The sequence below is a fragment of the Phalacrocorax aristotelis genome, chromosome 1 (genome assembly GCF_949628215.1).
Source record: "Phalacrocorax aristotelis chromosome 1, bGulAri2.1, whole genome shotgun sequence".
Taxonomy (NCBI): Eukaryota; Metazoa; Chordata; class Aves; order Suliformes; family Phalacrocoracidae; genus Phalacrocorax; species Phalacrocorax aristotelis.
The window spans coordinates 83,181,593-83,207,962 of NC_134276.1; the positions used below are offsets into that span (position 1 = coordinate 83,181,593).

A 26,370-nucleotide genomic window follows, 5' to 3' on the forward strand; every position below is an offset into this window, starting at 1 on the left:
ATTCATTAGCTGGTATTTAGACAGGACACCTGTGCCCAGGAACTGTTAGGTAGCATAGTCACAGAGAAAAGACACTGAGATCAGGGCATAGCAGAAGAGCCACCACTCAGATCCAGCTAAAGCTCAGCATGATCAAAATTGGTTTGGAAATAAAGGTGGTCATATACAAAATCTAGAAACGAGATTGAAATCGGTTAAATAAAACCGATGCTGTGTAACTCACTGTTCCTGTAAGCTAATAATTTTGGTTTTGTTGTTGTTGTTTAGGCTTTGCAGGGGCTTGCTTTGACAATAGGACTCACCCTGATGTCGGTAAATGCAGTTTCAGTATCTGACCTATGTCAGCTGCTAAGCCAAGGTGGTGACACAAAAGGATGGGCTGCACTGCAAGAGGAGTCTTGCAACACAGCGCTCAGGACACTTTGGGATCAAGATCAAAGGCAAAGCTTTAGCTTCAAATCACAGGCTTCCCATTGACATAAAAGATGTCCCGCAGAGCAGTCTTTACTTATTCAGTGCTTCGTTCATTATATAGCCTGTAATCATCCTTAGAAGTACAAGTTCCCATGCTAAGCCTTTACAAATACATCTGATTATTAAGATACAATCATTACTGTCTTTAAAACACTTCTTCAAACAGGATACTCGGAATAATTCACAAGTCAGTATTCCTAGGTCTATTTCAGAGTCCAGCTTTCGCAAAGCATGGCCCTTGGACCTGAAATAACACATAGCAGACTTTCAGTTCAGTTGTCAAACATCATCACAACTGCTAAGGGCTCTATTGACACAAGACTGAAGTGCCCAACTATTCTTTTCCACTGACTGCACACTCGCTGCTAGTCAGGCAACCTCAGACAGTGGACAGGCCAGATACAGTTTGGGAACCATAGATGCTAGTCTGATGTCAGCCACAATGTCCTTAGTGCCCCATCATAGCATATTTGACTTGTGCCAGAGGAACATGCTCCTTTTTGCTCACAATCTGTGCAGCATTACTCCAGGTGGGTAGTGGAAGAACATTTACAAACAGCAGGGTATACATGGAATATCTGAAAACAAGAGCTTGGACCAGAATAAAAACTAGAGCCACATCCTTTCCATGCAAGACATCAAACACAAAATGGAATGCATGTTTCAGGTATGATTGTTTGCCTTTATATAAGTACATTTTGAGTCTCTCAAAATGCTACAGACAGAGTAAAATTCTAGAAGTCAGATGCAATATCTGCTGTCTCAGTTCTCTATCCCATTCATGGATGTACTTACACATCTTAAAAACGTGTTTATCAAACCTAATATTTGTGATACGGGACTCTCTTAAAATGAAAGGCTTGCCATTCACATAGCTGCATCTTGCTGAGAGCTCTTTATTCCATGCTTCATTCATTATGTTGCACGCAGTAGTCATTACAGGCAATTGTCTGCTAGTGCTACCCACACCTCAGCTGTTTGTACAATATGAGTCACTCGCTGCGAGCTGCAATTCCAAGCAGAATTTCTTCATCCTGCAGTAACCACACACTTTGTTCCGGATTACCTCCTTTCTTTTTCTGAGTAGGCAGAATTAGTAAAGTGCAATTAGTGATAATGCCATTTGTCCCAAGGCTGGCAATTTTTCTTAAAGCATTTATTCTTTCCAGTACCTCACATATTACCTCAATAAAGCTGCCAGGGTACTGAATGTAGCATGTAATAGGCACAGATTCCAGAAGAAAGATGCACCTCTCCTGCTGAAAGGAACAATATTGGCCCACCAGAGTTTGATTCAACTTGTAAAAATATTTCCATGCAAATATCACACAGTTTAGTCTAATTCCACTGGTCTCTTGTAAAAATAACTTCCTACTTTATACCAGGAGGGAATAGATTATTCTACACCTTTCTTTTTCTCTCCTAGTGCTGGAGGACAATGCTGGAGGAAAACAGACAATGCCTTGTCCTTTTCCTAAAACTATCCATTTGCAAGCATTCATTCTAAATAGCTGGGTATTACAGACAGCAGACTATCAGGCACTTCATCTTCAGTGTCTGCTGTTTTCTTTTCTACCTTCTTTCCTGCTCCAGTTTCTGGCTAGATGCCATACCTCTCCCTTTCCATTTACCCCAAATACAAACAAAGTGGATAGGTAGTTTTACTGAGCAAATAATTCCTAACACCTCAGATAAATGGGAGGGTGAACTTTCCTACTTTCCTCACGAGTAGAGCAGGGTAAAATACCTTTACATCTTTCTTGTGAAGCAGCATTTCAGGTCTTTTATGATACTCTGACTCAGACTTAAACATCATATAGATTTATGAGGAATTAATACACATCATGCCTCTTAGTCCTGGCATCTGCCCTCACACAGGTGTTTTTGGATAGCATTCTTTTAACCCTGTGAGGAAATTACAGAACATTAGCAACGGCTTTATGTGACAAGCCAGATACAAACAGCTCACAGCGCTCACTTGATCTAAGGGTATCCTTAGGCTTTTTTTGCCTTTTTTTTTTTCTACTTTCTTCTCTGAAAAAGCAGTATTTGAAAGACAGATTCAGTCATGTGAAAAACTGAACCTGAAGAACAGCAATCTGTTCCCAGGTGGCAAAACAGACCCACCTCTCTGAGGCAGTTGGCTGGCCTGTGAATGAAACTGCACTTACCACTAAATAAGGCTGAAACCTAACCTTGAGATTTGCTCAAAACAAGGCAAACTGAGAGTACAGCTCTCAAATTCTCTACCAAAGTGACATCGTGATGGGAGAGGCAGTGCTATATCTGCTGTTGATCTTGAAAAGCATGTTGGCTGCAGAATTGCCACAACTCCATCAATTCCTTCACATTTTCCCCCTGGATCACCATGGATTTGATGCAGAACAAGCATGTTCAGCAAGGACGGATGCCTTTTACCAGTGTATCTCGTGTTCCCAGGCTGCACACTGTTCTCTTGTTTAATCCTTTAAGGGAGGGTGCAAGTGCCTCACAGTTAGAAGTAGATTCAGAGAAATAGAAGAACAAAGGAGGTTCTCTTTCCAAAAGTCACATCCAAAAGGGGAATTATAGCTGTGCAGCATACAGCTAAACCAAGTGCTCCACTGCCACTGAAAAAAACTCCTGCTATTGCTGCTGCCACCTACATGGCACCAGGGTGGCAAAGCCACTTTCCTCCCCTTAGAGCATGCTCAGCCCACTCATCGCTGCCAAGATCCCCTCTTGCAGACTCCTAAAGCAGTGGCCCCTAGCCCAAGGGAAAGGTCCTGCCTGTCACCAGATCTTTGTGGCTCCCCAGAGGAGCACTGCCTCTGGGCAGTCCTGAGCTGTTGGTGAGTATCAGCAGTGGGGGGTTTGAGCACCAGGGGGGTAAATTGCCTGTTCCCCAATGCAGATGAGGTCATCCATCTGCAGCCCAGCCTGTAATTAGACCAAGATGCATTCTTCTCCTTAGCTAAGGTGGTTTTTCTCCTGTAATGAAACGAAGCACAAGTTAGCTCTTTTGTTCAGAGCTCCTGAGGGGTACCAATGCCCACCTCACATCAGGTTCGTCATGTTAATCAGAACCGTAAGCCCTGCCTGTGCCTTCTTTTGCCTTTCTCACCCTGCAGTCACATTACAGTGCCCTGGCACCACTGGGCTTTGACAGCAGGATAGCCAGGGACAGCTATCACATGGCAAAACCAGACTTTTTTATTTTGGCAGGAAGGAGAAAGCAGACTGTAACTGTGAGAGATTTTTAATCTGGAGAGCCTCTGAAACAAAACCTGCCAGTGTAATTAAACCTGGTGAGTCCCGGCCCAGCTGGGGATAGATGGGAGGGACTGCAGGAAGTTCTATGGGCTGAAGTTGTGCAGGTTGCTTCTGTGAGGAAGAATTGCTGGACAAGTCAGATGTCCTCTGATACAATTGCACCTATTTACAAAGAAGATAGTTTCAAACCTCCTTCAACCGGCCCTCAGTCATAACAAGTGCTTCCAGATTTACTGTTCCAAGACCATACCATCAGTCCTAGTCCAGGCAATGGTGGTGCTGGTGCTTGTTTTTTGTCTGTTTCTCAAGCATTGACCTTGACTGTGAACATGGGAAAAAAACAAACCCATGCGTCTTTCCCAGCACCAGTGAAAACACTTTACCTACAATACAAATTCAGCATCAACCTCAAACATACTTTTAAGTTTAGGCAGCAATCTAAGTGTGTTTTCGCTACTGGCCAAGATGGGCAGAATTCCTCTATCTCACTGCAGAGGTTTACAAAGTGGGCCCTGGTATCTGCATTAGTCACTTTGAATCCTCTTTATAGCAGCGAGGAACAAATGTTTCCGGCAAAGGATTCATCTGACCTACTATTACACTGGCCTATTATAGGTGAAATTAATCACACCCTTCTCTACCTGGTTGCAGGGGGAGCCCAGGGTGATTATCTCAGCTGCTTTACAGACATCTAAGGTTATCTGAAATGAACTTCTGCTAGGGAACCAGGCCTCAGATACAGCAGACCTCAGATACCTCTTACCTACCCTAATGCTGCTGAGGTGTCACCTTTCTGTATTTTGTTTATGCTCCCATAATTTGCTGTGTCCCTTCAGCCTGGTCTCAATACTAAGTCTCTGGTGCTTCCATACTGCTGTTTTTGTGTCCCCATGCAGAGAAGGCTGCATTTATCGATAGGGTGAAATGTCCGATCCTTACGTAGGCAGACTTCTTGTGCTGCTCTGGTGGCACATGAATGTTCCTGGGAACCAAGAACGGAAGGAGGCAAGAAAGTGCAAATCTAGCATGGAGATTACTAAGTTATCAGGTAACACAGCACAGCTGATAGCAAGGAAAAGAAGTCCCCTGTGTAACTAACGACTGTCCCTGTAAATAATCCCCCAGGGAAAGGCCCTCTGCACCTAGAGACTTCTCATTTCTGCCATTTACATTGGTTGGGTCAAGAAAATATATTGCCATTCCTGACATACCTTTCATTGCGTGTACCCTTAGGCCATTGCAGCTGTAATGACACTATACTACTGCTACATCTCCTGGATGTGACCACACCCCCACTGCAGGATCTTTTTCTGAGGATCAGAGAAGGTGGAGGAAGATAAATGACACTCCTTACACAACGCTTGCAAGGAAAAGCACGTGTGGAGGTGATACCGGGGGCACAGCTAGGGCTAGGGAGCAATAGCAATTGCAGCTAGAGGCCTCTCTTCATCAGTTAATTCACTCAGAGGAAGAAAAAAGTAGTAGCAAAGGCTGAGACAGAGGACATGAGGGAATTGACATACAGAGAAGCTTTGACTGTGGAAACAAGTGCACATTTCCATAAACTCCAGACCATGAAGCTGGAAAACTTCTGCTCAGGGCATCCTTTGATATAGTTAATGCACTGTGCAAGTCCTTGCAAAGCCCAGCACCACCAGCACCCACTGGTCCTTCTTTGAGAGAGCATTTCAGATTGCATTTATTCACAGAAACATTGAGAGATCCCATCAGGGTAGATCAGTAATGGTCCATCATGTGCACTGCATATATACATATCTATATCTCTATATCTATATTCACACATATATATCTGTGCAATTGTATATAGCAACTTCTCCCCGGGAAGAGCTGTAGTAATAGTGCAAAGGAGGGTAACATGGGCAGGAGAAAGCCCAGATTCATCCTCCCACAGCAGCTCCTTTACCAGTACTGTGTCCCAGCGTCAAACACCCATCAAACCCCTCTTCAAGCTGGTCCCTGCTCATTGCTGTAAAGCCTCCCTAGGGCTTGAGTGATGGGGATGCTGCAAGAGCAACATGGCCCATTATGAAAGACTGGCCACAGCAACTAATGAGATCACACTCCTCAGGCACCCCTGCAAGGATTTGTCTTCAAAAAACAAGACTTTTAAGTCATCTTGCAATAAGCTGCATGGAAAGTATCTGGTATTTCCTAACAGCTTTTTCTTAGCATGCAGCTTGTGGGTTTTCACACTTTTGATCTTGCTTATTTGTTTCCATTCTACCAATAATTTTATTCTAACTCTGCTGGTTTTGAACTGCTGCTTTCTGACAAAACTTCTTCCTTGATTTCACTGCTCATCTTTCCAACTTTAATCTCTAAATTAGGTTGACGCAAGTTATTTTTGTCTATTGGTGTTTGTAAGAGTCAAAGGAGTCAATGTGTTGGGCTTTTTTTTCTTCCCTGAAAAATGCCAATTCAATACAACTAGATTTGGTTTTAATGGAAAACCTAATGTTTTGAGGAGCTCTACAGGACTAGAAGATGTAATCAGTAGCCATTGAGAATAAATGCTGCTTGTAAATAGCATCATCCTAGGCAGTTTTCCTCCTCCCAGGAATTAAAAAGAAAGCAAGATGTGGTCCTGTCTCCATAAATACTGCTTTATTTCAGCTTATTTAGAACACTTTGTATAAGTTTCAGCATCTCTATTTCTTCATGTCTATGGAGATTACAGCAAAGCAGCTGTTAGCAGAGCTTGCCACATGTTTCCTGATGGAGTAAAATGGCTCCCTATGTGGCAGCTCAGCTTTTCATCACTGGATTTTTTTTTTCTTTAGAATGTATTTGTCTGATCACTCTGAAGGGAGAAAGAAAAAAATCTGTGCCTCAATAAACTCAGTTGCACTCAGAAATCCTGTCAGCAGCAAGAGTATTGTAGAACAATGGCCAGCGTGGGGGGGTCATTGCCTTATTCTCATTCTACATACCCACTGTTTTGTGCATCAACAAGTAAGGAGACAGGGTAGAGTAGACTGGATATCTGACAAGCAGGTTATACTTGGATGAAGATGACAGGAAAAGGAAATACTATTCACCATTTATTTTATTAAATTGTCATGCCTCCTACTTGTTCATTCACCAGAAATGGTTGCAAGAGTATTCTGACATCATCGTTGTCCTTGCAACCTTAAAAAGTCTGGTTATCCAGAAACTCAGTTAGCCATGGAAAGGCAATAAGTAAATCAGTGTGGTGCATTGCTATATTCAGCCAATGTTGAAATTATATGCCGTATGACCTTTAGCACACTTAGACACAGACACTAGATGTGCAGTTAAAAACAGATGCTAGCACTGAATTAATAAAAACCATGTACAACAAGAATCTTGCCCATCATGGTGTAAGAAATGTGGCTTTCAGCAAATTAAAGGTTATACAGCATGACATGAATCTTATAAGGCTGTCTGCCCTTATGTCAGGGGGTGCACAACCCACTGCTTCTGAGCTGGGAAGTGGAGGAGGTGCAGGGAGTGCAGCCACCCCACAGTGCTTTGGCGGGGTCCTCAGCCCACACAGACACACAGCAGCACTATTGCAATGTGGAAGTTCTCGGAATTTGGAAGGGCCACTGTGCAACTTGAAGGGAAAAGAAGCCAGACTGAATAGCTACGTCTGTTTCTGACCTGTGTGCACAAATCTTTTATGGTGTCCCTGCCCCAGCTATATAAGCTGGCCTAAAAAAAGCTTTAAACTTCCCTCACAGAGCTTGCTTTTAAGTCTTTAGGCCATCAAAGCTCCATCATTACTATTGCTGTAATGGCAGAGTCATTGTACATCTTCCTTTAATTAATGGGGATTGCAGGGAAAAGTGTCAAATGCCAGGTTTGAAATGCCACTATCACCAGAAATTCCTGAACTGACCATTGGTGTGGAAAGAGACAATTAATTTGAGACAGCAGGAAGCTGGTGGTAAGAGCCTGTGGAAGACTTTAAATAGTCTAGTAATTTCTGGTGTTTCCATTTTTTAAAGGTCCTGATTTTAACAATATGCAATTCCCCAATGTCTGAATTTCATTAAACTTTAAAACATCTAAATGAAATACAGTAAAGCTGAAGCAGTGAGAGATCACAACCTTTTTTAAAAAATTCCAGTCAATATTGCTGCAAGTGTACATTTGTTCTTACTACAGAACAAATGCAGCTTTACTAGCCCGGGTAATTCATGCATAGCACTGCCCTGTGCCAAAGAAACATAGGGTTTTTTTACTCCCCTGAACTAAAAGAACAAAGTACCTGACATACCGTTGGGGACAGATGTTATATTCATTTTACAGCTGAGAGAAGTGAGGTTGCCAAGTATGTTGGTGAAATAGGGAACATTCATCCTGACTCCGCACTTACTTTCTAATCGCCTCTTCCCAGTTCAAAAGACAGCATCCAGTTTATAACTCTTTTGAAGAGGTATGACATGCTCTTTACATCTTCCACCACTGTCACAGCAGCACATAAACTGTAGCAGCAACATAGCTGTTCCACTGCAAGTATCCACCATTGCTGTCGGGGGCCTAGTGGACATCCATCACCCGACTCCTAAAATACTGAGTAACACGTTGTGGTTCTTCAGTTACTACCCTATGAGAGTGTTTTGTAAACGGCCATACCTGCAGGTGTGGATCCTTTAATTAGTGTTCCTTTCTCTGTTCAGCCAGGTGCTATGACTGTGTATGAACCCCATGGGAGAGAGTGTGGGACAGGCAGGGATCCCTGTGCTGAAATCCCAGCAGATGCCACCTCCCAGCTGCATTGCTTCTCTGTAGAAGCACTTTGTTGACAGCCTACAGAGGTCTGCCTGGGCTGTGCTAGCCTGCATAAAGCCCATACTGCCCCAGGCAGTATGCCCTGGTCATACCAAGGGCCGGGTTTTAAATTTGTTACTCACATGCAGGGCAGTCTGTTCTTGAGGGCAGGGTCAGGACCATTCTTGGTACTAGAATTAGTATTAGAGGAATATTCCCACCCTCCTAATCATCTTCTTATGTCCAATTGGTTGGAAACTTGGAAAATTGGTGCAGTTAGAGTATTTTGTATCAGAGAGAAGGCAGATGCCTGCTCATACCTACCATGTATGTGATAATAGTCAGGGGAGCATACTGTATTCTGCACTTGACAGCAGTAGGGAGGGAAAAATGGTACAAAGCTCTTGCCTGACCACTTGGGGATGAACATCAGAACAGATCTCGAAGAAAATGGTGGTATCTGCCTTGTGCTGAAGGAGCCTTTTGGTCATTACTCTACTGCAGCCAGAGTATTTTGTGAAACAGAAGAAGGAAATATCTGTTTTCATCCCTCTGAAGTCGAAGGCAATGGGAGAACTTGACAAAGACATGAAGACATATGAAACAGAAGCATGGTTAAGATTTTCCAGTGGAACTGTTCTGAGGAGTGTCTCGTCTGAGTAGTTTGCTGAATGGTCTGAGAGATGGAAATGGTTTTCCCTAGTGTTACTAAAATTTTGGCAAAAGAAGATATTTCACCCACTTTTCCTAGAAAGGAAAAAGCTAGCTCAAGATAAAGTACAAATGAGAGAAGCATCCAAAAGGAAAGTTCATGCATATGAATGTGCTTACTTATACCCTATGAAACAGTTATAGAACAGAAAAGCATATTTTTTTTATGGTAGCAAATAGCTTATATGAAGCTGTACTCTGCTGGTTATGGGGAACTGCTGAAGGTCTAGGAGGAGTTTTAGACAAGTGAGGGACGTTGTACTGGCATAGCCTGGATCTACAGCAGGGACCTTACCTTCACTACAGGTTTCCCTCGTGCTTAATCTTTCCATAGAGACTTCCCACAGATTTTCACCTGCCTTCACATCAGTGCCAGAGCTACAGAAAGGAAGCTCCACCATTTTATTTTGAGATTAAGGTTAGGCCATGAAGCTCTTTCATTGCGTGTTGTTGTCATAAGACAGATACGTTGGGTTTTTGTAGTAAAGAGCACCCACACCCCTTTGAACACCGGAGTCCTCCAATCCTTTTCCATATCTGGACATTAACCAGCCTGCCTTTCCCATATTTTGACTCCTGTTCAGACATGCCATGTCCTTAAATGAAATGAATTCATGTCTTCATCCACATCCCATCTTGCCAGCTTTTTCAGGTTTGGCAGAGCCTTGAAGAAAATCCATCTGTGGACCAGTTTTTTCCTATTCTGAAACTGTCCAGTTACTGCACTGTTAATAGCTATGGCAATTATTTAATATATCCAGAAACCAACAGTGATGCTTTTATTTAATAATTCTACCTTACCATCTGATTAGCCTACCCTTAAAGTATTTCCTTACTAACCAGATTACAAAGAGGGTTACTTAATTTTTCCAGCTGACAGTTAGCATGTTGACACTCCCTGCTTAGTAACAGAAGTCACATGAGATGAGCAGGAGCAGGAAGTAAACACATTTCTGTGAAGAGTGAGAGCATGGCTTTGTTAGCGGCCCCGGGGCAGAGTCTCACCCCTACTGACGACTCTCCTCTGAGGTTTCTTGCATCAGTAACAGCCCTCTCAGGTTTCTCCATCTCTTTTCAGACCTGATCTGAAAACCTCTTTGCACCACAGCTAGCCAGTTACCATTTTAATCTTCTCATCCTTTCTTTGCATGCTCTCAAAAATACTAATTAAATCAGTAAAGCTTTTGGAGATATAATGTGAAAGCACAATACTAAATAAAACTGCACTGCCCTTGCTCTCATGTTAAATTAGGAAATTGTGTAAAACTGGCAGTCAAACAGAAGGGTATTCGAACTGCTCTTATCTCAAACCTAGAATAAGGACATCATTAGGGAGGTTGTTGCTGGGAAGTCAGTGCTTGTCCTCATTTTAACTAACAATACACTACAATACCAAATTTGAATATGCTGAGGGCATGAATGATCTAACCGTAAGAAGGGCACCAACTATTCTCAGTCACTTGAATGGAAATAGCAGGTGTCTGGTACTTTTCTGGCCCTAAGACAGTACTCAGTCACAGATAATTGATTACTTTCAGATCCAGAAAGTGATTTGCAAAGGATTATATTTTCAGTGTACTGTACTAGTTTAACATTAGCTGCTCAGGAGGAACCAGATTTCTGAAGCACCGACCGCACAACCAGCATTTTTGTTCATTTGAGCTATCCCCATGCCCGGTACATTTGTACATTCAAACTTCTGGGTAAATACTAATTATGCCTTCTAATTGCAACACAGCTGTTTCCATTCCCTCTATTAAACTGTATTCATCCCTTATTATTACACAAAATGTAAGACAGGAAAATAGAAAGAGATTTCCCTATGCATCTGTCTCTTTCAGGACAAATTCCTTTCCTGAACACATACAGCCATATCTATAATCATAGATAATACAGAGTATCACAAGACTACTGACATTCATTTTGAAGACCTATCTAGCAGTGAATTACCTCCTGTTTTGTCAAAACGAGCATGACTGCACATTAAGCACAGCATGACTCACAGTCAGAGCAATATGGAAAACTGCCCTTTTGGAGGCTTATCTAGCTCCACAGAAGTGCATGGGAAGAACCTCACCAACTTTAGCAATAGTTTAAGAGCCAGAATCAGTTACCAAGAAGATAAACACTAATGCAACATACCAAAATGCAACCAGTTACTGAGTCTGGAAAGCGAGAAGGTCCTGCCGCAGTAGCACCAGCCCCAGCCCCAGCCCTTCTCTTGCCAACTGAACCCTAGGAGAGGTGTTTATTCAGGCCACTCCTGGAGCTGTTTCACTCTTTATCCCAGCCCAAAATCATCCCAGCAGAAAAGGTGGGCATTTCTCTGCAGGTGAATGAGTTAAATCAGCTCACTTAAGCTCACCTGTCAGCTCAGGTATCTCGATCAACCCCAGAAACGGATAGATGGTGGGGATGAAGAAGATGGGGGTGTGAAGGAGAAGTGAGACTTCCTCCACTTCGGTAACACTCAGCTCTTAAATTGGCTCAGCTACATGTGTCATGGCAGCCTCGGTTCTCAATCTAATTAGAGATAACCAAGACAGTTCTCAATTTTATCAGGAGAAAAAAAAACCCAAACACTTAGAACCTGTGAGAAATTGTTTACAAGCATTAGTCTGATGCTAGCTCTGTCCCTTCTCATATCTTATCTACAGAAACGTATACAAGGTCATTCACATGAATATCCATGGGAAAGTATCTGTCCTAGCAAAGGGCTGTCATAAATATATTAATTTATGAGAATCAGCTAGGAAGTGACCTTTTATGGAGCTGATGGTCTCTTTGTGAAAAATGCCGTTTTGTCTTTCTCAAAGTTGTTCTCATCACATTCAGGGAATAATTTGTGCTGAAATCATATGCCAAGGCATGTTCCTGGGAAGCCTTGGTTTAACTCCAGGTTCAGTCCCTGAAAGAGGAGCCGTCTGCCACCCTGGAAAAAGTGCTCCCTACCAGGCAAGGCAGCTGGGTTAATCCCCTCCCTGCCTCTTTTGCCAATTAGGTTTGAAGATGCAGAGGAGGGGTCTGCAGCCTGGTCTCTCAGAGGAGTGCCCTACATAGCAGGCACTTTCGTAGGAGGTATGGTTGCATTTCCTCATCGCTCTGTAGATGATGATTAAATCTGGCCTGTCTGTTCCAACAACAAGCTTTTCATCAGAAACAACCTGGTGAGGAAATGAACAGATTTATCTGAAATGGAATGAAATATTTTGCTCAGCCCAAAAACCAAAGAAAAGAAAAAAGGAAAAAAAAAAAGTCCAACAAATTGACCTGAGATGGACTAAATTATTTTTTCCTCTCAATTTTTTAGTTCAGCCGTCACACTGAAAAATCAATTATTTTTATAGCTCTACACCAGTCACTCCTATTTATAGAAATTCTAGTCATACAATCTGAGAACATATTTCCCCTTTTGTAACATCGGTTTTAACTTCCAGGGAAGCCAATGTAGATGAACACTTTGGGAAAAATAAGTCCCTGGAGTAGAGAGTCTGACACTCCCCTACCATGAATAACAAACAGCAAGTGTTAGAACAATTAGTCACACTGAACAGTTTGTGGGAAATAACCACTGATTGAAATTTCCTTGCTTAAACGTATTCAGAAACCTAACCAGCTCTAACTGCTATAATCTGTTGAAAGGACTTCCTGGGCTTTGACAGCAGACAAAAGTGTGTGCTGCTCTAATGTTCCTAGGAGGTTTTATATGGTGCAACCTCCATACTGGGGATAGGGTTATCTGGTTATACCAGTATAGTTCATTTGCTTATGAAAAAATGCATTGCACTGTACAGGTTATGCAGTTTAAAACTGATGTGTGATTGGATTTTGTTTCCTGCACAGCCTCAAAGTCAACCAAAGTCAACATATACCAGATTGCCTGTCTGTAGCAGCACCCTTCAGGCCAGTACCACATAAGCCTTGGTATTTCCAGTGATAAATTACTGTATCCCTGGGGTTTAGAACGTCCCTGGAAGTGCATTTACCCATCCACAACACTGTCAGATCTCAATGTTTTGTAGAGCCTCCCATTAGCCTGGCTGGCCTTGTAATGATGGCAGCAGACAGAATGGGCTGCCTCTGGGGCCTGCCTCTGAAGCAGCTGGGACTGGTGGTCGGGCTGGACCAGACCAAGGGCTGCTGCCTACCAGAGACAATTTGTAGGCCAAGTACCAAGTCCTGGGGTCATCACTGAAGCTGTTTCTGGGATGCAGCTTCATGTAGCAGTCATTGTATGTACAGCTATGTTCAGAGTTGTATCACTGCAAGCCAAGTCCTCTCATAAAACCCAACATTCCCTCAGGATCACATTTATGCTAGTTTATAGCCACGTGGAAACAGGGCCTAAAAGCTTATATAGGTGATGTGTTGTAACTTGTGTTAGCTTTCCATTTGTACAAATCCATCAGAACAGGCTTAGACCCCAGACTAAGAATGGCTTATTTTCTATTATTTTCTACTGTTCTTTTTAAAATTAAGCAAAAAATAATACCAAACCACCAACCAACCCAAACCACAAAACTCTCAGTTAAGTCAAAGAAGGGTGGATTGATGTGGCCTTTTGCAGCCATTCACATCTTTAGAAGTTACCTGCTCAGTTTACACTGGTTCATCAGCAATTGGCTGATGGGTCAGGCTCAAAGGGTCATAGTAAACGGGGTTACATCAGGCTGGCAGCCAGTCACTAGTGGGGTTCCACTGGGATCCATCTTCAGGCCGGTACTCTTTAATCTCTTTGTTAATGACTTGGATGCAGGACTTGAAACAATACTAATTAAGTTTGCTGATGACACAAAACTGGGAGGAGCTGTTGACACTCTCGAGTGCAGAGAGGCCCTGCAGAGTGAGCTGGACAGTATTCAAGGACCATTTCCTCCGAGCTCAAGATCGGTGCATATGCATATGCATATGAGGCCAGTCAGCCTCACCTCCATCCCCGGAAAGGTGATGGAGCAGTTCATCCTGGAGGTCATCTCCAGGCATGTAGAAGAAAAGAAGGTTATCAGAAGTAGTCAACATGGATTCAACAAGGGGACATCATGCTTGACCAACCTGATAGCCTTCTATAATGGTGTGACTGGCTGGGTCAACAAAGGGAGAGCAGTGCATGTTGTCTATCTTGACTTCAGTAAGGCATTCGACACTCTCTCCCATAGCATCCTTACAGGCAAGCTAAGGAAGTGTGGGTTGGATGAGTGGACAGGGAGGTGGATTGACAACTGGCTCAGCAACAGAACTCAGGGTCATGATCAATGCAGCAGAGTCTGGATGGAGGCCTGTCACTAGTGGTGTTCCCCAGGGGTCTGTGCTTGGTCCAGTCCTGTTCAACACAGTCATCAATGACCTGGACGATGGGGTAGAGTGTACCCTCAGCAAGTTTGCTGATGACACCAAGCTGGGAGGAGTGGCTGATACACCAGAAGGCTGTGCTGCCATCCAGTGACACCTGGACAGGCTGGAGAGCTGGGCCGAGGGGAACCTCATGAAATTCAACAAGAGCAAGGTGCAAGGTCCTGCCCTTGGGGAGGAACAACCCCATGCACCAGTACAGGTTGGGGGATGACCTGCTGGAAAGCGTCTCTGCTGAAAATGACCTGGGTGTTCTGGTGGACAGCTGGCTGACCCTGAGCCAGCACTGTGCCCTTGTGGCCAAGAAGGCCAACAGTATCCTGGGCTGCATTAAAAGGAGTGTGGCCAGCAGATCGAGAGAGGTTATCCTCCCCCTCTACTCTGCCCTAGTGAGACCACATCTGGAGTACTGTGTCCAGTTTTGGGCCCTCCAGTTTAAGAAGGACATGGAACTGCTTGAGCAAGTCCAGCGGGGAGCTACCAAGATGATCAGGGGACTGGAGCATCTCCCTTATGAGGAAAGGCTGAGAGACTTGGGTTTGTTTAGCCTGGAGAAGAGAAGACTGAGGGGGGATTTCATCAATACCTATAAATATTTAAAGGGTGGGTGTCAGGATGATGGGACTAAGCTCTTTTCAATAGTGCCCAATGACAGGACAAGGGGCGATGGGCACAAGTTGGAACACAGGAAGTTCCAGCTAAACATGAGAAAAAACTTCTTTCCTGTGAGGGTGCCAGAGCAGTGGCACAGGCTGCCCAGGGAGGTTGTGGAGTCTCCTTCCCTGGAGACAAACAAAACCCGCCTGGATGGGGTCCTGTGCCCCCTGCTCTAGGTTCCGTGCTCAAGCAGGGGTGTTGAACAAGATGATCTCCAGAGATCCCTTCCAACCCCTACCCTTCTGTGATTCTGTGATTCTCTGTGATCTAGACAGGTTGCCCAGAGAGCTGGGCAATCACCAACTGTATGAAGTTTAACAAGGGCAAGTGCTGGATTTTACACCTGAGGCATGACAACTCTGGATATACATGCAGACTGGGGACTTGGGGTTTTCCTGTGCAGGGACAGGAGTTGGATTTGATGATGCTTGTGGGTCCCTTCTAACTCAGGACATTATATGATTCTATGATCTTCCTCAGAAGGCAGTCTTCCTCTTCTGAAATACGTTTGAACTGAGATCTTCATCATGGGCAGTTCTGCATAGAGGGCAGGAAACAATCTGTATCCATCAAAAGATTTGTTTCATTACAAATATAATACTCAGAAAGCATTATGCTGGTTAAACCTCTGTCAATCATTGCCCAGAGGGTTCAATTAGCGTTAGGAGGTTACCTGCTTATGTTTCATTTTTCTCTATGCTTGGATTTTCATTCTGACTGATGAAGCCACATGCCAGTATAATATCACCAGCATCTGTAAGAGGGTGTCTGCTGCAACCCCCACCTTACATTAGTCTCTTAGGCTTCTCCTTTGATCTTTGACTGAAGTATGCCATACCATCAAGCCAGAAAAACCATCCATTTGCTTCTTTGATCTGCATCCTCATGACCTGATGAGGAGAGTAAGTCTGCATTTTATAACATTATGGCCAAATCCCTTGGATGTGTAAGTCATTCCCATGGGGCTTTCATTCAATAAGGCCTGACTCATGGGAATTACACCTCACCTACACCAGTCCATCTCTCCCATGTCTAGAGTTGGACAAATAACTGACCAAGCCTGCAACTGTAATAATGCAGCCGTTCTGATCAAATGATCAAATGGATTGACAAAATTCAAATCAGTAGGATAAAGATCAGTCTTACATATGAAATTATTTGACAATACGTTAAAATGCAGTCATAAAATATTTAAACACAATCCTATAGTAGCCGCATGAGGGAAGGCAAGTTCAATTCAGCTTTCTAGCAGAAAAAGAATAGAAATATCATTGTTAGACAATATGTCCTTAGAAGGTTATTCCTGTTACCCTAAGAATGGAAAAACTGAACTGAACAAATAGGGCTAAAGGGCTTATGGAGCAAAGGGAGAGATCCTGGGATGCAAGTTAAATTTAATGTTTTGTGTTAGCTGTCTTAAATTCTCCCTGTAGGTTCACTTGGACAGTGTTGGTGAGTACTGAAAAAAGTTGTTGGGGTCTCTTTAAAGATAGTGTCTTGGTTTTATTCTTTATAATTTGTTTCCACCTTGTCTTATTCAGTTTTTTTTTCTTAAGATGTCAGCTTTGATGTCAGGTGACCTCAGATGGCAAGGCTCAGATTTTTAAGGCTACTTAGAATGTTTTCTATTTAGCTTTGCAATACTAAGTAGCTTTCAATGGGATATAGGAGATGAAATGTCTAAGAAATGGTGAAAATAGGACTCAGTTGTCAAAATCACTCAGGCCATGCAATGTTTTTATGATTTGTGGCTTTAAGAGCCTTTATAAATGAGACCTTGATTTTGCTTTGTGTTAGTACAACACCCATCAAAAAGGGACCTTAGTCTATGATTGTGGCTGCTATGATACAATTGAAAAAAATGCTAGCCTATATGAGGAAAGTTTTAAAATGTAAACCCTAAAGTTTCAAGCTTGTAAATAAATAAAGACTAAAACCCAATGCAGTAATATTTTTAAATCTTAATGCCTTAAATTTTATATTTCGTACTTTAGATGACTGATTTATGAATTCTGAATGCTTAGGTTTAGCAGTCCTGCTTTGCAATGGTCAGGTCGAGGTTCGCAATGTGACTGAGGTCAAGAGGAGAGCTACACCTAACTGTGAGTTCTGATCACACCCAGACAGAAATAACTGATTCTGCTCTTCCTTGGGTTTTCATTGTTGTAAAAATTCCTGACACATCTCTCTTTCTGAGCAAATGCACAGCCTGAAAATTCAGTGATATTCTGCCTCATGCTTCCAGTTAATAACACCTTTCCAAGGGTGTCTTACAGTGCCATTTGCAGAACACCTAATGTATTGTTTCAGCTAAGCCAGTCCAAGCTTATTCAGTCTAGCCAGTTTGCAAATCAATTATCTGGCCACCACCTGACATTGCTGCATCTAAAAGTTGTTGTAAAAATCTCTTTGAAATGGTAACCCGAAGCTGGGGTCTTTCCATAGCTTCAAAGGCGTGATGTCCCAGTCTGAACTCCTTTGAAATATTTAATTTGAATAATAAACTGGCCAAGCACCAGCATATTCAGGTTGTTATCAGTTAGCTCTGACCAGTAGAAACTTTGAAGTGTTAATCGTTTAGTTGGACAAAGCTGCAGACTTTACTGGTTTTGCAGGAAGCAAAAATTAACCCTTTTACATCTTGCTGAAGAGATAAAATTTTAATACAGGACTCAGAAAAATCTTAGGCGTTATACCCAAGACTGAAGTGTTCACAGAGATATAACAGGGAAAAAACCCAAAATCCACCCATTTTCATTCTTTATTTCCACAGAAACAATAGTTAGAACCCATGACTACATTGGAGACAACAAACTCTGCTTCTGTAGTGACCTTCACATTGAGCTTCTTGTTCAGTCTGTACAGCACAAGCAGCGAGATGAGCAGATATTTATATGATGCATGCACTGAATATGTTGCAATCTGTTCTTGGCTGCACCATTGGCTTGATGGTGACCTTGTGCCTCTTGGATGCTCTTCCTTTGCTGCAGGTTCCCTCTCTGTAAAACTGAGATGATATCATCCTCTGTGAGGTGTAAGGATGAAGAACCTCAAAAGAGAGCTTGATACTATCATTCATGATGATTTGAAATAAAGAATTACAGGGGTATACCTGTATATGTAGCAGAGGGCTGCTTTCCTGGTGTATTTCAAGTGGGACTTGTTCTTTGAGAGGTTCCCACGTGCAGGGCATCCACACTTCCTTCATGGCCACCCCTTGTGATTTACCCCATTGCAGGCTTCAAGCTGCTCCAGCTGGGAGCAGGTAGCAGAAACCAAGGCCTTTCCATAGGGAAAAGCAGGCAAACAAACAAAACCACTCACGTTCTGTTCCTTAGCACAGCCCTTGCTGTTTCTTGTCACCATACTGCTGCTGGGGTGGGGGGCATGCATGGGGCATGCATGTCTGCTGGTGCCTGGGGACAAAGAAATGTGGATCCGTGCCCTTGCCATTATGAGCCTGGCCAGCCATACTTCTGGGACAGAACTGTTGCTAGTTTATCCCACGCTGGATACCACTTTTGCTTTGTTTTCGCTCTTCTCTGCTGACCTGCCTGAAACAGCAGTGTATGCAATAGCCTGCTCTTCCCAGTGCTTATCTCTCTCAGCTGCATTTCATCCCCTTGTCGCAGCAGAGACCCACCACTACCACCCAAGATGTAACCACGCTGAAGTTTTACCCCATTTGGTGACACTGTACAAAGCCATTATTCATCTGATCTCATCAGGAAGCAATAAACCCTGTCAGGAGTATTGCTCAGACAAAAAATTGGCTTTCCTCTTCTCTCCCTCAAAGCAGTATCATTTAGCTTCAGTGATCTGATGGCATCTTCATCCATACCAGCCTTGTTCAGGACAATTAGGAAGGTTGTGCCCCACCTTAAGTAGATCTACTAGTGTGAGTAACTAGGATTGCTACACAGAGAGCGTGCCAACATTTTTTCTACAAGACAATCGGCCTCAAGGACTCAAAACCTTTGTGTGAACCACAGTGTAACTGGAAGTCAGGCATAGTCTGCTGATGGCTCTCACAACACTGTTACAATTTTTCTTGTTAAATGACAGATTTTTTACTTTCATTCTCAAATGATCCAGGCTTGGATTTCTTAGCATGTCCTGTCATGATGCAGTTGCCAGTTTAATGTGGTCATCCAGCCAAACTGGGAAAACTCTTATTTCCTGCAGGGAAGAATATAGTCTCCCCAGTCCCACAGCATTTCTTCAAAGGAATGAAAAAAACATTATTTTCCTTTCTCCTCCCTCTGTAATACCATCTGACAGGATGCAGAGTTCACAATTCATTACTCAGGTGACCTCTGTATTCCCATCATCCATGGCTCTGTCTTAGGCGATTTGCAGAGCTGTGCCTGTATCTAAAAGCAGTTTCTAAATCCTTGAATGGTACTAGTGAGGATTATTGGGAACGACACTTTCCAGCAATTATCAGGAATGAAAATGTACCCTTCTGCAAAGGGCTACCACAAGGCCTAGGCATTTTTAAGGACTAAAAATGCAAGAATAAACTCTCAGTTACTAATGAGGATTTAAAAATAGAAGAGATTTTGCAGCTCAGTAAAGGACCTTGGATGATCACCTATACACAGTCCAAAGTTTTTGAGTATTTCTTTGGAAAAATGCATGCTCTGGTTACTTGGGGAACCCAGAAGAGACTACTTCCGCTGTACTCCACAGACAATTTAAAACACTCACGGCTTGTGAGAGCAGACATTATAGTGCAAGCAGCTGCAGAGATGTGTATCTGAGAATTTCGGTGTGTGACAACAAAGGATGAGTGAAGAAAGCCCCGAGTGTGCTGCTGGGGGAGGGAATGGAGTGGCAGCAGTTGGGAACAGGGCAGCTTGAGCCTGCCTGTGGGCAGGCAGGGGCAGAGGTAGCAGCCGGTTCCCGTTTCCAAAAGCTGGGAGCTAGGGCAAGGCAAACTGGCTGGCCCAGCGCCAGAACCACAAAAATCCTTTCCTTCCTCCTTGAATTCAAAGGAATAAACACAGCTTCACAATTCACAGTGCTGTACTATTATACCCAGTGCGTTTTTGTATTTGTATTGATATTTGTTGTATCTATCAGAATCTAATGAACTAACTTTTTCCTCACTTGTATGACCTTTTGTTACTCCTGCTCTCAAAACATTCAGTGTCTGCTATGGCCTGGCTTCAACCATCCCTCTGGGCAATGGAGAGAATTCAATCAACTGCAGTAAGATTTGGATGCCATCATACAGTGTACAGAGAAGAATACCTGGCAAATGGTGTATGTGAGCCCAGAGCCAAAGGGAGACTCCTGACAGGGGAGTCAGTGGCATACCTCCCTTCAACTTCAGGGGTGCAGACTCACGTCGGGGCTATGCTGGGAGAGTGAGCTATCAGTTCCCAGCCACAATGAAGTGCCATCGTGAAAGTAGTCCCAGTGGTCAAAGAGAGTTACTCTCTGTAGCAAGCTGTCTCCAAACTGCTGCTGCTAAACACGCGAAGTACAGTTCCATGTCTAGCCACCTCCCAGCTTCCTTCTCTGGTAGAACAGACCTGTGGGAGAGGAATTAAATCAGGTTACCTGGTGTGGAAGGAGTATGTTTCACATGGCAGTTGAAGGACTTCAGTATCCAGGTTTGCTTCTTCTAATAGGCCTTTCAGTGTGCTGGCACCCACGGGTAGCTAAGTGGTGGCTCGCTCCTGGTTGTAGTAGTCCACTCCTCTGCCACCTCAGATCTCGTGGGACTGGAACTGCCAGGGAGCAGGGTCATGTTGGTCAGCTGTGTTAGCTGCATGGGACTGTGAACCAAGAAAGAGGCAGCAGTGCTGCAAATATCTGAGATATGGTAGGCCTTGAGCAGTCCCTCAGCTTGGCCTGTCCCCCAGTTTTTTACATTTACATTTGCACAGCGTAGATGCACAGCACAAGGAGCCACAACACTGGAAGTCAGGCAGCTGTATGACACAGGCTCCCTGGAGGTGCATGCAGTGTGCTTGCGGGGAGGCAGGAGCCGGGCAGGTCTGGAGGACAGAGGGTGAGGGTGGTTTAGCGGGTAATCTGGAGTTGGTCTTATGGAGTAGCAATGCGGGGCGTGGTGAGAGAAGTTTGGAGTTAGCAGACAGGGTTCGAGTCACAGTTTTAGAAGATCTCTGGTTTTGAAAGGAAAGCATAACAAGTTTTTGAGTGTTTATTGGGATCTCAAAAGGTGGCCACTACAGTGTTGTGGGGGACTTTTAGTAGAACTTGAGGAGTAGGTTTTATCTCCATCACAGACAATTCCAGTTTTTGGATTATACCTCCTCATAGTATATGAGGTGAAAGAACTGATACAAACACCCTAATACATGCAAAAACATAATGCTTCTTTAGAGTGTCTTTGCTTCATCAATAAAACGGGCTGTGATATTGGCATCTGAAGAAACTGCAAAATCACCGTGAAAGGGAAGAATGTTGTGTGAATTCACTAAAGTGAATTTCCAGGGCTCTGAAACCAGAAGTGCAATAAATTTACAAAACCCCAGCAGCAAAGGTACCCCAGCAACCCAAGAGGTGCATCCCATCTGACCCCAAAAGAAACTTTTGTTACCTGAGCTCAAATCATCTTGTATAATGACATTGCAGCTTCACTGTAGCACTGTTCCTGGGAGACAGACCTCTTGTCTTTTATTACTCATCTCATGTTGTCACAAATGGTTTTGTAACAGCTTACTTGTGCTCTAAAAAGGGAAAAAAATCCAAGCCTTCAGAGTGGGTTGGTCTCAAAGTACAGACTACAATGTGTGGAGATTCACAAGCCCTGCAGGCCTAACAAAGACAAGAAATCAGAGCTCACAAACCAGCTTTGTGCTGACATGATTTATCTTCCAGGGCTGACCTGCTTGGATATGATTTTATAATGATGGCAGCCAGAGATGTGAACAGCAGACTAGAAGAAGACATTCACACTGGTGAATCTGAGACTGAGTATTTATTTTACTGTAACCCCAGCACGAATCTCTGAGATAGATCTAAAATGCATGCAGGTAGGTGACTGGTGAATCAAAGGCCCTAGATTTATCAAAAAGGACATCCCCCCGACATTAGATCTAGTAGTTAAATATTCGTAGAAGTAAAGTCTAACAGAGACATCAGATGCTGCAATGACTGGAGGTGGTGGATACTCAGACTGAAAGAGGTACCACATGCATGCCCTGAAGTAGCTCACCATGGAGTTCATGTCAACACTGACCATAAGCATCAGTAAGCAATACTGTACATGTAATTTTTAGCACAAGTGCGTTCGCAGTGTTCAGAGGCTGTCTGGCTGTTTCTACAACGGAGGAGCCAGTGATAATTCAATTTTGAGTGTTATAAAAAAGAGTAAACCACTTTCACTAGGGTATTGCTATGGGAGTATTGCACATTGTCTTTTTTGAGGGAAATGAAAACAAAGGTGTTGTTCTTCAGAAAGACGTTGTTTCTCAATAACAGAGTGTTTGTTCTTTTGCTTTGTTCTGCAAATCCATTCCACAAAATTTTACTTATGTGGTAGGAATTTCATCTGATACTGACAGAAACATAGGCATCTTGAAAAGCTTAAAATAAAGGATGGTTTTAAAAGTGGGGCTTGTAGAAGGGGATTATTGTTTTTTCATTAGTGAAGGCAGATCTAAACCACTGGAACCGCAGCAGCCTGAAACTCTGGTGGATTTTCAGATCCTTGTTTTCTCTTTTCAGAAACAGAAAGAGAAAAAGAGAGAAATGAACACAGAGCTGAGTTCAGAAAATATAACGCTGAACCAAATATGCATTACTTTTTATTTGTAGGCATATGAAGGAATTTAATCTTAAAAAGGAAGAGGCACAACTCTAAATGCATAGGTTCTAAAAACTGTGAGCATTTCCTTTGCACTGAGATGCAGATGTTTTTACCATGGCATTATGTGGGAATTCTATAGTCCACAGAGAGATGAAAGATTACCCGTGTCACAAAAAAATGCATTTCACTGGCATCCTAGAAGCTCTGTGCTACTTATAGAAATGAATGTCATAAATAGGTTTTGAGCATCAGATAAGCACTGACTGTCAAAGCAAATACATTTCAGTAGTCTTTGCTCAAGCTTATTCAGGGACCAAATTATTCATATAAGGAAATGCCTGTTTATTGCAATGCTCCTTATTGTTTCACATTGAAGTTTGGTAGTATACAGCAGAGTTATAGTCTAGCTGGTGTACATAAGGAAATGCTTTTTAAACAGTTTTACAAATGCTTAAAGTGATAAATATAATCAGTTAATGACGTTATCCTTCGTCTCCACTTCTGCATCTACTTCAGCCTCTAAGGTTCAGAAAGTCAACATCGAACAAGCAGCCATGTTAAAGAACCCTCTTTATGGACATTTAAAATATTGCTGTGATTAGTGCTTGGGGGATAATTAAGAATGAAAAGAAAACTTTAAAACACATTTAACCTGTTTGCTTCAGCCCAGTGTTTACAGAAATCTTGCCTCCTCAAAAAATTTGTTTTTTCAGATGTGCTTGGTTAATGTCTATGTAGCAATTTACTTGTAATTGGTCACAGAAGTCTAGTAATACAATTTCTCTGCACCAACTGGATGAAAGTACTAACTCTTGCAGAGCAAACATCCACATGGGTAAACTTCGAATCCAGCATCTGTGAATATTTATGAAGGCAAATTTGAATGTTACCATATTTAACCTGCCTGTAAAAATTATGCAAGCCTAGCTGTCAAAAAAAACCCTTTACAAATTCAAACAAATATTTGAAAGATTTTTTTCTTTCTTTGGCTGTAGTTGGGGCAAAACTGGATCATTAGGCAGATGCCATTACATTATTATATATGCCTGCTCTGAGATCTTCACCAGACAGCAGTCAGTCCACTGGCCTTGAGCCCTCTGGCTGGACAATTTGTAATTGGGCTTCAGTTTGAGTGAGTGATCCATTACAGTAAAGGATCAAACTACTTATGCTGCCACCATGGCTGGCTTAAAGAATATTTCAATGTCAAGCTAGTAAGGCTGTCACCCTGCTTAGAAAAGAACAGTGTTTTACCAAAAAGATAATGAGAGACACGTTCTACTGAAAGGTGATCTTCACTAGGGAAAAAAACTCCTTATCTTTCTTTGACACCTGGTTTGGAATTGGGAAATTCCAAAATGTTTTACTTTCCAGTGAACAGAGACCACGCTCTGTGGTATCCTAGGCATCTACTTGTGAAATGGCTCAAAGGGCAGGATTATCAGACTGGGAGGATTGTCTCAAGAAGTGGACCATACGAGACAAGAGGGAAAGGGGATGAAAATTAATATTTGTCAAAATGTGTTTAGAGGGTGACAGAAATCCAACAAATCTGAGAGCCCTACTGTCCATGTGAGCAGATCAGCCCAGGTACATTGGGTCCTGCTATCCTGGGTTTTCTGTTTGTGTGCAGATGAGTTCTGCATCATGTCAGTGGTCACTCTGGTGCCACCCAGGTACAACGGGCTCAATGTGCCCACTCAGGTATGTGCAGCTATCACAGCTCCTTCCAGATGCATCAGACATGGTGAACACAGACAGGCTCAGTGTCTCTTACACAGTGGGTCTCATACGCCTGGGATAAACTGGTCTCATTGTGCATGAGATGTAGGATGTCAGGGATGCTAGACATCCAAAAATATGGCGAGTTACTATTCAAAGCAATATCCAGAGTGTCAGAGTTGGTTGGCAGGAAACTGTTACAGAAATAGTAACTAAAGAGAGTTCAAAAAAGAAAAATACTACATAAGACTCCACAGCTACTCAGTGAAATCTTCATTTTCCCCTCGTCAATACATTGTCACTTTGTCTCCTGGGGAGTGTGTACTATAACTAAAAAGCCTAGAAAATGATTGCAAGTCAAAGACCATTTTCATAAAGCCAGTTTGCAGAAAACAAAGAACAATAACTATAATAAGTGATTGTGATAGAAAACTCAATTTTATTTTCAAAGCCAACACTCATATCTTGTTCCATAATGCAGTTGCTATCAATTGCATATGGATAAGGAGATGGAAGAAAACACAAGTGAGGCAACCAAGTACAAAAATTTTTATGATCTTCTGATAATTTCTATCAGGTTTTCAGTTTGTTTTATAAAAGGCTGTGGAATAATTTCAAGTGGCAAAAAGCTGTATCCTAAGTTAGGATTGATACTGTACAGCAAACACATACAACAGAAAGTAGATAATTGGAAGAAAAAAGTCATCTCTGAAGTCCTTGTGCCACAGTGATTGCTGCAAACACTGAATAAACAGTACCCAGGAATAGGCTGATCACATGTCAGAGCATCCCACTTTAATGATCCTTCATTGACGCTGTACTTTTTGCATTAGTCAATATTTTGTGGATAGGAGAGATGCACTTGGAAGAGGTGACTAAAAATAGTTGGAAGAAACTGATAAGTTATCATAATTTCATGTGCTATTTTAAACGAATACATTTTTGTAATAATTATATTTCCATATTTGCATGTTCTTCTCTCTCCCATTGGTTGTCTCTTGCTTACTGTTGAAGCTTGGGTCCTTCACTGAGCTCTGTGCATGGAGACCTTTGTGCCTTCCTGAGCATCCAGTAATTAATATATTCTGATTAAAATATTTCTGACTTACAAAACTAACCATAGTCAGTGATCTGCCCAAGCACCCCTCAGTGCAAAATTGGAAGAGTAACCTTACTTGCAGGTAAGAAATACAGAGAGAATTTTAAAAGATAAAAATAGGTGCCCAATGATATTTAAAAAAAAGACTGAATCCTACCTGTAAAGCAGCTTAGGTGTCTAACTTCCATGGAAATAGCCTGCAGAAATATCTTAGCAACTCTCTGTCTTCCCTCTTCCACATCCTCCAGCTTCCAGGGAATTTGGTGTCTAAAAGCCTTAGAAAATCCCAGCTGGCTTCTATCTTGACTTTGGGCTTAAAAATATCTCTGAATGTTTCAGCCATGCCTATTCCCATTTGTACAGCAAATAGCAGAATGAGGCCTCAGTCCTCTGCTCACAGTCATTCATTGTTGTGTGGGAGCAGAAGAGGGAGCAAAAGGAATGCTCACCCCTTATTTAAGGGAATGGGGCTTGGATGGGCTCACAGCTGCCTAATCAACAGCTGCAATTGCAATGCAGCTCCGTACGGGCTGGCTTGCGAGGCTCAAGTGGCAAGAATGGA

The 26,370-nt window shown here is 42.7% G+C and overlaps 1 long non-coding RNA gene across 1 annotated transcript; it reads right to left on the bottom strand.

The window, feature by feature from the left end:
- Nucleotides 1-17,951: 17,951 nt before the first annotated feature.
- Nucleotides 17,952-26,157, bottom strand: LOC142052119 (uncharacterized). Its single transcript, XR_012658722.1, has 3 exons — nt 25,966-26,157; nt 21,776-21,905; nt 17,952-20,987 (listed from the first exon to the last, which is right to left on the bottom strand). It is a non-coding gene; the product is annotated as an uncharacterized LOC142052119 (long non-coding RNA).
- Nucleotides 26,158-26,370: the final 213 nt, after the last annotated feature.